Raw genomic sequence first — 15,292 nt, 5'->3', positions numbered from 1 at the left:
GAAAGCCGGCAGCAATTTGCATGAGCTCCTTGACATTGCATAGCATAGCCAGGTCCTCTAGAATTATAAGGCAGTGGATGAACACATTATGAGGCAAGGTAACTAAATTATGCGGTAATGGGATACACATTGTGCAGTGAAGGCAGCACACTCTGTGACAGTGATATCTCATTAGTTTGTTAATTTAACAAACATTGATACAACACTGAGCAGGATAGAAAAGTTTCATAAGAAACAAATATGTACCGGATATTATTGATCTTATTGAAATGTACTCAGCAACATATTTGTATAGCGCATGGGCGCATGGGAATATCATTTCATTCATACTGCCCCTTCGTAGTCCCAAAGTAAAAACGTTTATGTTAAACAATGTGCACCCACAAGCATAGATGTGCACTTATAAGGTGATAAAAGGTGTGTCGGTTTTATTCTGCGTCCCCAGACATGTTTTACAATATGTTTTAGGTGTTGGCCTTCCTCGGCGTCCACACTATATGAAACTCTAGAAGCCCCTCTTCCATCTTGAAGAAAGGTGTTTTAATTTGCATATATTTATAAAGTGTGTTGATAGGAGGCAGCCTAAGATTCAAGCCAAATGGCCTTCGAAAGAGAAGCAACATGTTTGCAACTTTTCCGCACTCTTAAAATAATTGCTGTTTTGAGAACTGTGCCTGTTGTGGAATATGAATTTGTGCAAATGATGGAGCAAAACATTTTCATTACAAAGAAGTAACCATTAGGTCTGTCCTGTCTGTATTACATTTAATTTGAAACAACAAAAATATTGGCCAGGTAGATTGATTATAACAACAAAGTCTGGTACCACTTACCCAATCAATTGGATAAGTGGTACCAGACTTTGTTGTTATAATCAATCTGCCTGGCCAATATTTTTGTTGTTTCAATTTGAGTGGTCTAGGCCAGATAGTATACAGACCCAAGCCTTCTTTGTTTCCCTTGTATTACATTTAAATCAGGATTGTTTTGATGCTGCAGAGAACAGCCATTTCCTAAGTCAGAACCATGTTTACTCTCAGGGTAGATTTTCACTTCATTATTAGCGTTTAAAAACTAGTGTCACCAATTGGAAGCTGAACAGTTAACATTTGCAAATTGTCTAGCACTATGCCGCACCATCTGTAGTGCATTTTGAGGTAATTTTGATCAGTTGGCTAAAAACTATTTTTTTCAGTTCTGCCAGTTATGCAGTAGAGGGCGGATTGATTACGTGACAAGTGAGGAAAATCCAGTAAATTCGTAATCTTGCGTAAAATGCCACTGCCACTCAATCATGTTTTTCTAGAAGGCCTCGCATACCATACAATAGATATTTGCATAGTAGTACAAGCCCTTAGGTACCAGAGTACTTGCACAAGTCACATGGGCATTGGGGTGAAGGAATATCTTCCCTACTGCACCTTTCGACCACCCACCCACACATTAAAGATATGTGAGCGAGGCATGGGACCTGCTCTCTGACATACATGTGTGTGGCTTAAAGTTGTCACAATGTGTTTGTAAGAGAACGCGAATGGCGGCGTTCAAGATTCGAAGGACTGGTCCATAAAAATAAAAATAAAAGACCTTGATGGGTCACTTTGGTGAATGAATGTCAAAAGAAAATGCGAAGGAGTGTCCCTTTGATTTTTTTTTCATCTTTCAAGTGGATATAAAAGTCAGTTTCTTGTGTTTTTTATTATCCTAATAAAAATGGTTCTCCAAATGCAAGGCATTGCCGTTGGGTTTAATGCACTTTGAGTTACTGACACCAAAGTTACTCTGTTCTCCAGGTGCTTGTCTGCGCACAATGAGACGAGGGCTAATTAAAAGCGAGAAAGTTATGGCCATTACTTCGAGCCCTCCGACTTAGCAAACTCTGTACCCTTGACGTCTCCCTGCCTCGAGGAGGCCACTTGCCCGACACAAAGGGCCTGGATGAATGGCAGCTGTTTGCCCATCGCCATGGAAACCTTGCCACACGGGTGGCCTGACAGGCCCTTCCCAAGAGCTGCTTCTCTCTATGATCTTTGCCCAGTCAAACGTGCTATTTATTCACTGCTCCCTGCCTTTGAGAAGTGTCTGACACTGTCTGAATAATGTCTGTTTTATGAATTCTAATGAAAAGTTTTGAAAGAGAGGCTCGCCTACATAAAGAGTCACTGGGGAGCCTTTCCCACTGGGGAACTCCAACATGCACAGAACTCAGGGCTGAATTTCTGTACCATACATATGGGATTAAAAGATAGCATTTCTGACTGGCAAAATTTGACAGATATGATCGATTGAAAATATCCTTCTATTTGCTTCGGTGGAGTGAGCACATTCGAGACATTTGTAAGACATTTGTTGGCAAATTTACTTTTCACATTCTTACAATTGTCACATCTGTATTAACATTTGTTATTTGTAAACAGAAATAATTCATTTACCAATCATATTTTTTTCACCTTTCTATTTGAATTTTGCCCGGCTAAACGTCCTTCGTGTTTAGTTTTTTTTCTCCACCTCATATTCAAAGAAATCAAACTTAAGGACCTGCTTCTGAGTGAGTCGGATGGGGGAGGTGGGGAGGTATTTGATGAACCTGGTAAATACCCATACCTGGGGTGTGGTAAGAACTGGCAGCCGAAAATACCTCCAATTCTGAGCATTCCTTGTGAAAATGAGGACTTAGGTGCAGAATGTGGTCCTTCCTGCACCAAATTCAACATTTATGAGGATTCACTGCATTTTATCATGCCTGACTTGCCAAAATTCGCAAATTAAATCCACAAGAGTGCACGAATTGTCATCCCTGCCAAACAGTAGTCAATATGGTAGTTCTGACAATTGGTGACTGAATGGCTTAAGAGAGATTTGTCCATTGGGAAGTTGGTAAGGTTTGCCAAAAATACAGGTAGGTCCTTTCCATGTGTGATTTGCATTCAGCGTTTTACTTCCAAGTGACCTATCTATGCACTTGCACAGCTTTTGTAGATAGTTCGGCTAGTGATACATTGGATAATTTCACCTTCTATATGGAAGGTCTGAGATGTAGGTGAGGACTTGAGGTGGACTGTCACTTAGATGTGGGGCATCCATGTAGGGAGAAAATGCTCATCCTAAATATATTCAACCCAACATTCTACACCATGTTTAACTTATGTCGAGCTACCCCCATGATCCTGACTCTTTCAAATGCATGCTCTCACACGAAGAGCAACTGGACCAGGAAAAAAAAGATAAAAGAAGAAAGGTAAGGATCCTTTTCTAGGAAGAATCCGCTTCCTAGCACCTCTTTGGTATCCAAAGATACTGGAGTAGACGCTTCACTCACTTTATCGTGACATGCTTCATCATCGGCGCCTATCATCACCCTGGCAGGGTGATACCACCAGGGCAGACTCAACTGCAAAGAAATTGGAGTTCTTGGATAAAATCTGACTGTATAAGCAGGGATATGGAAAGAAAGAAAAAGATTTTCATATACATGCAGGTGTACCCAACGGAATTTCTTTATTTTTCGCGTACCTGGGGTATGAATAAAAAGTTTATTTTGGGTTCTTATTGAACATAATTGTTCAATTAACCCTGCTATGTGAATGGCAACATGTTTTGGCTCATACTAAGAGCCTATCCGGGTCTCATCCTTAATCAGGGCTGTTTGATGTTTCCCTGGCTTGCTACACATGCATACCATGCACATACGTGAGGCCTAAGGCTCTCACCTGTCTTGATCTTCTGTCCTTAGGGATTATCCTTAATCAGACTTTTTCGAGGGTCATACAAGTCTGGAGCCTAGTGCATTATGTAGGAATATGTCTCGTTACAACTCGTGGTGTTACCACATGGTAGGTAACGTGGTTGTTACAACAACTGCGTTGTTACCACGCATGGCTTTACATTGCAAGTCGTTTCTTCGACTTGCACTAGATGGCGCGCTGGACTTAGGAATAGTATAAATTACTATTCCTACTCCAGTTAGCGCAACAGCAGGGAATGTGTTGGATTTAAAATACAACACATTCCCTGGTGTTGCACGCCACCTAGCGCAAGTCGTAGAAACGACTTGCGATTTAAAGCCACGTGTGGTAACAACATGGTCATTGTAATGACCGCGTTGTTACCTACCTGCGTGGTAACATCCGCGTTGAAACCACTGTTTCCCATTCTGCAGTCACACATTCATCAAGGATCAGGCACTATTAATACTCTTATGTTTCATCGTCTTCCAGATCGCTGCTGATTCCCAAGGACAAAAGATCAAGACAGGTGAGAGCCTTAGGCCTTATGTATCTGCCTGGTATGCAAGCGTGTCAAGGCAGGGATACATTAGCCCCTTCGATGCGGATGACGAGCTGACCTCGTCATGTAACGCAGCTTTTGTAAAAAAGCTGTGCAGCGCAAAAATGACCGCAGCAGAGATGCGGTTAAACAGCTCTGACGACGGCCCCAGACCGGATTCGTGGTCAGGGAAGTACAGGCATTTTTCTAGGCCACTTGTGATCTAGCCTTAGCATTGTTATGGCGGTACTTTATCATGAGAACTTACAGGTCTTGTAGAGATCTCATCAGGATTGCGACAAGACTAAGTCTATGCTTTCCAGGCATAACTTTGCTTAACACACTCATAATTAATATTGTAAACTCTTTTGACTATCACATCAATAAACGTTATTGAAGTCAAGTTCAATTAGATGCTGCAGTTAATGGCTCTCTTTAGTGATAATAGATAGTCCTTGGTTATTATTGGAAATTGGGATTAGTCATGTGCTGTCAAAGAAAATATTTCATGCACTTACTTCAGTTTCATCTACTACCCTGGGGCTCTGAAGCAGAGTGCTAGGCACCGTAAAGTGCTTCAATGACTTGGCAGGGATAGTAATCACTACACAAATGGAATTACAATGCAATACCCAAACATTTAGACTGTGTGGCTAACTGCCACAGCTGCCAACTGTGGAACTGGAGAACCATGTTCAAGTCTTGGTGTTGGCTCAACATCCTGTGATTCTGGGAGAATTCATTTATCTCTCAGTGCTTAAAAAAAAATATTAATGTGTCTTTGTATAATGTAACTGGTGCTCATGTAAAGCACTTCAATACCTTTGGGTCGAAATTGCCCTATATAAAACTGCAAAAAACAAAACCCCATGCAAGAAATATACATGTGTATTTGAGTTATAGTATTCTTAGAAAGGACAGGTGTATCTACCTTTCTGTGCCTGCTTGTGTGTGTGCTTGAGTCTTTAACTGTGTCCAGGTGCGGCTGCTATGGGGCCGTGGTGGTGGGCGGGCAGGGAATGAGAGACAGGTGGATAGCTGTGTTGTGATTGGTCTGAGCGCCGTTGCTCGGTGCTCAGAGATGGAATGGGAGCCTGGGCATGTTCTCCACCCAGACTGTAATGCAGCCTGAGTGGAGAACATGTGAAGTGCGCATGACGGTTTGGCCAGCCCGAGACAACCGACCAAACCGGCACACGCGCTTATGTGCACATACCACTTCTCACCCTGCTGGCTAACAGACCAGCACAGGCCAGCACTGCTCCATCCCAGTCCGCCCCGCCCGCCTCTTATTTAAACCCGTGCCAGTACCATAAATAAAATGATAATAACGTTATGTTATAATCATTTTTTTTTTCACATGGGGGGAGGCTCCTCCATCATAGTGGAGGAGCCACCACTGACTGTGTCTGTGTGTCAGCTATTGCGGTAAAAAGGGAAGAAAACAGAGTGTGAGTTTCCATTTAACCCCTTGCGTGGTGCTGGCGGCAGCACTACCTCGCTAGTGCTGCCGTCGGCCAATGGCCGACACAGCCCCGCCCACCTAATAGAACGCCCGTACCGCGGCGGGAAAATAGCCGCGGTTAAGGCGTTAATGTGTTTTGGTAATTTTCATATGCACTGCCCCCAAAATAAATTACCCATGAAAATAATTTGTTGAGGGGTGAAACAGCATGGAAGGTGCTAACAGACATGAGGGCGGAGCATGAAAAGGGAAGGAGACATGGTGGCAAACTTTTTTTTCTGTGCATCATTTGAACACAACAAAAACTGGAAAGCAAACATAGCACAACCAAGTGAAGTATGGAAACATAATGCAAATCATTATTTATACAACAAGAACAAACACGCATCTCAGAAATAGTTAAATATATTGTCTAATGCATTACTAAGCAGATCATACTAAAATTTGGATGAAATCCATGTTCTAAAACCGGGAGAACTATATTGTAACCAATAAAAAGTCCGTAAGGCTGAGAACCCTCAGATGGGCCAGAATCAAATGGAAATAAATGGAACCCATGTGTGATCTGGGAGAAGTAAACTAAGAGATCCCCTTCCCATAAGATTTTTGAACTCTTGACCTCTCATTACAACACTGTATATAGAGATTTTTTGTATATCTTTACATTCCAGTATATACAGTTCTTAATGCACATTGCTTGTGATTTATAGATATTTTTACGATCACTCTGTCTTTGGAAACTATTTGACAAGTTCCTCAAACCTCACTTAGCAACTAAGTACTTTGGAAATACTTCCCAGGAATATTCTATTACCCATAAAATAAATATGTGTGTTTTGGCGTCCCACTGTCCACTTCCACTTGAGTGGGAATTACATCAGCCTTGTAACAAACCCTCTGACGATACTTAAGGCTGCTGATGCCAAGGCACCTCTCCCACGCTCTAAGTTTTGCTAGGTAGGTTTGTACATGCACGCATATGGGAAGCATGTGTATGTATGTATCTTGAGAATGTATAGGCAGCTCTCATATTTTAAATGACTTATTTTAAAAGCAGATATTTTCCAAGAGCATTGGATCTCAAAGGCTATGTTGGAAAGATAATTTAAACAAGGACATCTGAGCAATAGGCAATCAAGAAATTTGATTTACATGGAGATAGAATTGACATTGTTTCATCTCGTTTCTTCTCGTCCTACATTTTTTGTAACAGTGCTGGTGCTCGAATGTCCAAGGCTGTGCAGTCTTGAATCTACCTCATGACTGTTTAATACACCACCCAACACTCCCTGTCCCTTTATCTCATGCTTGCTGGTTGCTACTTCCTCCCTTTGTCACAGTTTTACAGCCTTTACCTTCCTCCTTCTTTTCCCTTTGTGTTTTTCTCTCTCCTGCTCAAAGTATGATAACAAAAGATAAATGCAGTTCCCCAGAACTGAGTGCTGTTGGACCCCACCTGCAACCACTAGCTCAAATTAAGCACTAGTGTCAGCCCATTGCTTATCATTTTGTTTGCTTTCGGGTCATTCTTGTTTTCTTGCTTCTTATTCAAATTCAATGGCTTTCCTTCCTCTTCTTGTGTTTGCCCCAGGGCCAAACTCAATCAATCAATCAATCAAGAAATTTGTATAGCGCTCTACTCACCCCGAGGGTCTCAAGGCACTTTGGGGGGGGGGGGGGGGCGTCCGCTACTGCTCGAACAGCCAGGTCTTGAGTTGCTTCCTGAAGGAGAGGTGGTCTTGGGTAAGACGGAGGTGGTTTGGGAGGGAATTCCAGGTCTTGGCTGCCAGGTAGGAGAAGGATCTTCCTCCAATGGTGGGTCTTCGAATGCGTGGAACGGCGGCGAGGGCGTGGCTGGTCGATCGTAGTTGGCGAGTGTAGAAGGTCAGGCGGCTGTTGAGGTACCTAGGGCCTAGGTCGTGGAGGGCTTTGTGTGCGTGGGTGAGGAGGCGGAACGTGATTCTTTTGCCGACGGGGAGCCAGTGCAGGTCTTTCAGGTGTCTGGAGATGTGGTTGTGACAGGGGATGTCCAGGATGAGCCGAGCGGAGGCGTTCTGGATGCGTTGGAGTCTTTTCTGCAGTTTGGCTGTGGTACCGGTGTAGAGGGTGTTTCCGTAATCCAGTCTGCTGTGACAAGTGCCTGGGTGACCGTCTTCCTGGTTTCGGTGGGGATCCATCGGAAGATCTTACGGAGCTTGCGTAGGATGTTGAAACACGATGATGAGACGGCGTTGACTTGTCTGGTCATCGATAGGGAGGAGTCCAGGATGAAGCCCAGGTTGCGAGCGTGGTCCATTGGTTTGGGTGCGCTGCCTAGGGCCGGGGGCCACCAGGAGTCATCCCAGGAGGACGGTGATGATCCAAGGATGAGGACTTCCGTCTTGTCTGAGTTCAGTTTCAAGCGGCTGTTCTTCATCCACTCGGCTACTTCTTTCATCCCTTCATGTAGGTTGGTTCTGGCGGTGTCGGGTTCGTTGGTGAGGGAGTGGATCAGCTGGGTGTCATCGGCGTAGGAGATGATGTTGAGGCTGTGATGGCTGCGAGGGGTCTCATGTACACGTTGAAGAGGGTGGGGCTGAGTGATGACCCTTGTGGTACGCCGCAGATGACTTCGGTGGCCTCGGATCTGAATGGGGGGAGGCGGACTCTCTGGGTTCTTCCGGCAAGGAACGAGATGATCCACTCCAGTGCCTTCTCTTGGATTCCGACGTTGCTGAGGCGTTGTACTAGGGTGCGGTGGCAGGCAGTATCGAACGCTGCGGAGAGGTCCAGTAGGATGAGGGCTGCTGTTTCCCCGTTGTCGAGCAGGGTTCGGATGTCGTCAGTGGCTGCGATGAGGGCGGTTTCGGTGCTGTGGTTGGCTCGGAAGCTGGACTGCGAGTGGTCAAGGGATCCGTTTGTCTCGAGGAAGGCGGCAAGCTGTCTGTTGACGGTGTTCTCGATGACTTTGGCTGGAAAGGGGAGGAGCGAGATGGGGCGGTAATTCTTGAGGTCGGTGGGGTCTGCCGATGGTTTCTTCAGGAGGGCGCTGAGCTCGGCATGCTTCCAGCTCTCCGGGAAGGTGGCGGTGTTGAAGGAGCAGTTGATGATGTCCCAGAGTTGAGGGGCGATGATGGAGTCAGCCTTGTTGAAGACGTGGTGGGGGCATGGGTCGGTTGGCGATCCAGAGTGGATGGTGTTCCTCGTGTGGATGGTGTCTTCTGTGCTGACTGGGGTCCAGGCGCGGAAGGTGGTGGTGGGGGGCGTTGGTTGTATGGTTGGGTGCGTGGACTGTTCGCCGAAGCTGTTGTGTATGTCTGCGATCTTGCTGTGGAAGAACGAGGCGAGTGAGTCGCAGAGGTCTTGTGAGGGAGTGATGTCGTTGTTTCCGGCGCTGGGGCTGGAGAGCTCTTTGACGATGCTGAAGAGCTCCTTGCATTTGTGTCCGTTGTTGTCTACTGGCGGTAGCAGGCACCGGGCGTTTCCCCGGTGGGCCGGTTTTATACCTGTCGGGCAGTTTTGTTACTGGGAGTCGGTTTTGCACCAGTGCTGAAATATAGGCCCCCTGTAACAAAAGCGGAAGCTCACTAGCAACCCCACCCCCACTAGCACCCCCACCCCCCGCTCCCAGGGAGGCGGTTGAGTAGCAATCTGCCAGGGTCGGTTTCTGTTCCTAGTGGTTTGTCCCACCCCTGGAACATAGATTCTTTAACCACCTTTTTACTGGATGCCTTTTATTCTTCCACTGCTCACATTCAAGGAACTATTTTTTTCCACTTTTAGTACTTAATGGGAATTTTTTGTGTTTTCTTGCGCTCTCCCCAAGTGTTGGTTCCCCCTCACATCCCTGTGCCCTTCCACTTTCAGTTTTGCGATTCAGGGACTTTTTTGTGCTTTTATTCCAATTTAATCCCCCTATGTATACACATTCGGCCTACTCTGGCTTTTTAGTCAACAAAACTTTCATTTGCTGGCTTTTTTTTGGTGCTCACTCCTACAGCATTAAATGTGCCACTACAAGTCCCATAATGCAACCTGCTTTGACTGAAAAGTCACGACTGTTATATGAAGGTTTCACACGTGACTTGGGCCTCTTAACAAACGATTGACACACTCGTGCATATATACAAATATTATATAAACGCATGCAGCGCAGCCTGGCCTGTGTGCTGCATTAGCCCTGAAGCAGTGAATGTCATGTGTAATGAGCACGCGTTGTGGAAAGGGCTGGAGGGGGAAGGCCTCCACCTGCCTGACCGTGCCTGGCCCACACCCAACTGGCTGCAGGCCCGTCCATCCGCTGTTAAAACCTTTTCCTAAAGCACACATGTCTCTTCCGCTGGAAGCAAACATGGAACTCATTTCTCACCAGCATTTCTGTATTCCTCCCAAGTATCAGGCGTGAGAAGCCAGAGGTGATAAACGACAGGCCTGTCATCCAAAAATTGCACAACACCTCCACACCTCGGGTACCACGAATATTGCATCTGAGTGAGCTACGCCGGTGGCAGGCTGGCTTCTGAGAGAGCACCATTTCGCCATAGAAAACTGATAATAATAAAAATAAATAAATAATGAGGATTATTGTGATTTCCACTGAAAGGCAGCCCTTTCCAGGTTAATAATAAATACTGCAAATTGAAAACCGCGACCCGGTTTCTTTCCTGGGCAGGCCGCATTATTAGTTTCTTCTTCTTGGACCCTACAAACCCCCCCAGCTCTCATTGGAGACGTTTTCTAAAGAAATGTATTTTCTGACAGTTCTTGGCTTGTTTGCCTGGCTCTGAAAGGCCCCTGCGTCGAAGCGCCCAGCTTTGTACCGGCAGCAGCTGTGGCGGAGTGAACAAAAGCGCTCCGTGACGTTTATCTCTTTAACTTGGCACTCGCTTTTCATTTGGCTACATATGGAATATTGTTCGACACCTCAGAGGTCGCAGGAAATGGTGGGAACCGCGCACGGTGCGGGATCGTCCTGAAACCATTTATTTAAGTTGGTTCGTTCGCTTGACCTGAAAAAAAGAATTTTGTTTCAAATTGTAGTGTTTTAAACGATTTGTTCAGCAGCCCATGGGTGAAACTAATATCCCCAGGCAGACCTCAACATTTAATTCCGCTGCTTACCGAACATACTCTTTTTTTGTGTGTGTATAATACACATTTGGAGATGGAAACTAAAGGTGGGCGAGCCAGCAAAATAAGAGAGAAAACCGAGCCAGAGCCGAGGCAAGGGTATGGCTTGGCTCTAAGAGCCATAACACGAGCCGAGCCATTGACTATTTTGGCATGTACATCATGCAATAAGCGTCATCCACATCATGCAATAAATATCATCTAAAAATCTAATAAAGGGTCTTCAATGTTTTTTTTAAAAAAGTGGTTGTTTTATTAACCCATTCGATGCGGCGCCAATTCCGCCGCAGCGCTAGGGGGGGGGGAGCGGCGCTCGCATGCTCGTGACGGAGCCGCTCCGTCACGAGCCGCGGTTGCGCTGTGCTCATGACGGAGCGGTTCCGTCATGGCCCCGCCCGCTCAATAGAACGCGCCGCGCAGGCGCGGCGGCAGGGCCATGACGGAACCGCTCCGTCATGAGCACAGCGCAACCGCGGCTCATGACGGAGCGGCTCCGTCATGAGCATGCATGGGGTTAATTTGCAGAACCACTTTACTTTAGAGCATTAGACATTTTTACTGCATTTAGAGACATTTTTTAAGAAGTGATGGTTTCTACATATGCCCTCTTCCTGCCCTAGCGATGATGCAGTTAGTGAACCAAGGGGCACGTTATTTGCCATATGTGTCCCTTAGGTTGTCTAGTTTTTTTTATTACAGATGAAGCAAGAGTGAAGTGTACTACAACATTTGAAAGAGAGGTGTTTGTCCAGTTAACACTATGAACTGATTTATTTTAAGGCGGTCTCAAATGTGATGAAAAAGGAAAAGAGGTCTGCATGAAATATGGATCACTAGCTTTTCCCCTTCTCCCCTTTTTTCTCTTTTCCTCCTTTTTTCCTCTTCCTTAATATATTACAGATGTATATTATTTGTCACATACTGATTTATATTTACTATATTGTCTTGTATCCTATGAAATTGCCTATCTTTGATCTCCAATAAAATATTATGACACAAAAAAAGAAATATGGATCACACATTTTGGTAAAGCAGGGAAGGTGGGACTGAGCCCCTGTTGCTGGTTGTACAATTCAGCAACTAGATGGATGTCTCTTTCTCCCGTTGTACATCAAAGTTCAATGCTTTGTGTTTAATTCTTCGAGGAGCTACATCAATAGTATTACATAATAAATCAAGATGAAACAAAATGGCTTTCTAGAAAATGGTTGGCGAGTGTGGTAAGTGGGGCAGGAGAAACCATATCAGCTCATTATTGGCTCGAGGTTCGAAGATAACCTGGAGCTGAGCTAGAGCCAGCCATCTGACTCGAGCCTTCAGTGGCTTGTCCACCTCTAAAGGAAATGGGATACCAGACTTGAGGCAAAACTGGGAATGATTTGACTTGGATTTTCCTTAAAATTATTATTGGAATCCACTTTTAATCAGCTCTCCTTTAAACATACAAACAATATTATTGATTTCCCTCATCTTTTGTTCCTTCATAAGGTTGCACAGTATGTAACAAGCAATCTATCCAAGATCTCCCAGGTGACATGAACGCACCAGGAGCATCAAGTTAGCCAACCACATCATTCTTGAATCCCAGCATTATAGATACAAATGATTTGTCTACCTACGCCCAAGACATGGTTGAGATTTCCTGAAATATTATAGAAGCCTAGCCTTTTCTGCTCAGTCTATTAATGGAGACACCAACGAAGTCACAGGCTCCTGATGACGCTACCAAACACACCTAAGTTAGGTCAAATGCCTCAAGAAGGACCGACCACTGCGGTGCAGGGCTTTTTGGGTCCTAGCCAATGGTTTTTCATCAAACGCACTGCAGCTCTTGGAGCACAGTACTAATTTGTGCCCTTTTTGAATATCAACACCAAAAAACGCAGTGACTGCATTTAAGATGGAAAAGGGTACATTGCGCCCTAGGCAGTTACTCTCACTTTTAAGATATTGGATGAGGTGGTCTCACCCATGTAATGTGGCATGCTTCATCATCAGGCACATCATCCTACACAGGTATGATAGTACTGCTAGGGCGGACTCGACCTCAGGAGATTGTAAAGGGAGTTCTTCAAATATTATTCTTCTAGTTGACATTCTAGAGATCCAGTTAAAAACTATTAAAATACCTTAAGGTAAACCACAAAGTAATACTTTATTAGTTACTGCCTTAGGCATGGGTAAAAAGTACTGAGAGTGAAATTTAGAAGTTGTTACTGAGTATAATGACCCAACCGTCCCCCCATTTTGCCAACCTGTTTCTCCTTCACAATAGCAATACACTGTATCTGGCATTCATCAGGGCTCTTAATGGATCCCTACACTATACCAATCTAGTGACAAGAAATAAAGCGAGGATCTACCTCCCTTTCCATACATTGCAAATCTTTTTTCCTAGAGCAAAGACAGAAGCTCTTAGTTGAGTATAACATATCATGAATGCCACTTACATTCCCACGGTCGTAGTTCAAGCAATACATTGTATCGAGGCACATGTGACAGCAAACACAGCAGATAACACAGCATGCCCTGCAGAGGGTGAACACATGTGGAACAATCATGCATTATTCCAAACATCGTTAAATACCTTTACCTAATGTAGGTTATCCCTGCAATTCCTGGTCTGAACAGGGGTAGCACCTCCTGTAGTCACACACTGTGGGAGGTATTTATATTGGGCAAATGAAGTACGTAAAGCTGAGTAGTACTTTTTAGAGCTTGAAGAGCATAGGATCAATGTTGTTCTTTATGCTCAAAGAATTAATAATAAATATTAAAGCAAACAACAGAGTTTCAATCTTCCATACTTATTAAGGGGGGCCTTATGCTCATAGAGATAAGTCAAAAAGAGAGAATTTCCCTGTATCACACTCATCCAGATACTTACTGGTCAAGGGAAATCGCTGGCAAACCTCATATCCCTCCCCTGTAGTCCGCAGAACTGAGGGACAAGGCTACAGGGGAGGAGAGCGTTTATATGTATGTGGCAGCTGCAATGTAAGGCGAGTGTCCCCCGGTTTCTTGCGGTCATGTGATAAATCGCGTTGCCTGTAAGCACCTAATAGAACAACATCCTATATGGAGTGCACATGCAGGCCCAAGAGAGGTGGCTGTGTGCTCAGAGCCTATACTGGCGTTTGCCAGAAATACATATTGGGTGGCACACACAAAAGGCTCAAAACAGCCATACACATAGGTCTTAAACTTTCTGTAGTGTTCATCTAGACATTAGGGTTTTTGTTACACAATTTATTTGTAAAAAATGAAAGGTAACAGTTACCTAGCTCTGTGTCAGCTCACAAGAGCTCGAGTGTGGACTTGAGAAATCTTCAAGGCAGCAGCAACCCCTATTAAAGGGGTTGTAAGACTGTCTGGGAGTAGACAAAGAAAAGAATCATCTTCATGATCCAACCATAAATTTAATCTAGGTTCTAGAAAATCCTGAAATAAAGCTGCCTGTATGCTGTATCATCAGAGTAGACATGAACATTTTAGCGTCCCAAGGAAGACACTTTACACTTAAGTCACCCTGGTGATTGGCTACACCAGATTGGCTACACCGGAGGCAGATGCATGGAAAAAAGCTTCAAATAGTCGCCTTTTCAGTGCCTTGGTAATCCAGCACCCAGGATGATAGGCTGCTGAGGACTAGCACCCACTGATCACGTTGAATCAGACCCTCTAATACTGAGCAGTAACCGGAAGCATCAAGGAATATTTGAGTTGAAATGGATATATGGGGGTGGCACCCATTTATATATGCCAGAACCCTAGATCGCATGAACACCCTCACATCTGATTCCAAGCATTCTGATAGCATTTTATTTTTGGGTATTAGATTTCTGAAGTCATAGAGGTCCATCAGAAGTTTTACAAGACAACCAAGGTTATAACCCCGCCCCTGAATTCCTGATAAAGGGTTAGAAACTGGAACACCTACTTTTAGTAGAGCACTGTAGGGCATTGTCAGTTTTTTAACATCTGAAAAATCTTGCAAAATTTTTGACAATGGAGCATTGGATATATCTGTAGTTATTATTACAGGTAATAGCAATGTGTCGAACACCAGCCAAACCAGCCAACACGTATTTCGTCTTTGGGTACAATAACCCTCGACTCCCTCATGGCTTAAATCTGGATAACATTGCTTCCATCTGCATAAGTCTATATAGCTGTACCGGAAAAGAAGACGCTGTACTGGATAGGAGACGCCTGCTCACACTTGAGAGGTGTGACTCCGCAGTTGCTTGCACACAGCATCATTATACTTGGTTTTGCACGGTATATAGCCATATGCAGATGGAACCCATATTATTCGGATTTAAGCCCTGAGGAAGTCGCAGGTTATTGTACCCACAGACGAAACACGTGTTGGCTGGTGTTGGCTGGTGTTCGTAGGTTCAGCAAATAAAGAAAAGACTGACACATTGACGACTGTTGGATTGAATTTGT

The 15,292-nt window shown here is 44.6% G+C and overlaps 1 protein-coding gene across 1 annotated transcript in view; it reads left to right on the top strand.

The window, feature by feature from the left end:
• The window catches only part of EFCC1 (EF-hand and coiled-coil domain containing 1), a 230,146-nt gene that overhangs the window by 144,611 nt on the left and 70,243 nt on the right, over positions 1-15,292 (top strand). The gene's annotated exons all lie outside the window — the stretch shown is intronic.

The sequence above is a fragment of the Lissotriton vulgaris genome, chromosome 9 (assembly GCF_964263255.1).
Source record: "Lissotriton vulgaris chromosome 9, aLisVul1.2, whole genome shotgun sequence".
NCBI lineage: Eukaryota > Metazoa > Chordata > Amphibia > Caudata > Salamandridae > Lissotriton > Lissotriton vulgaris.
This window is presented reverse-complemented; position numbering and strand designations above follow the sequence as displayed.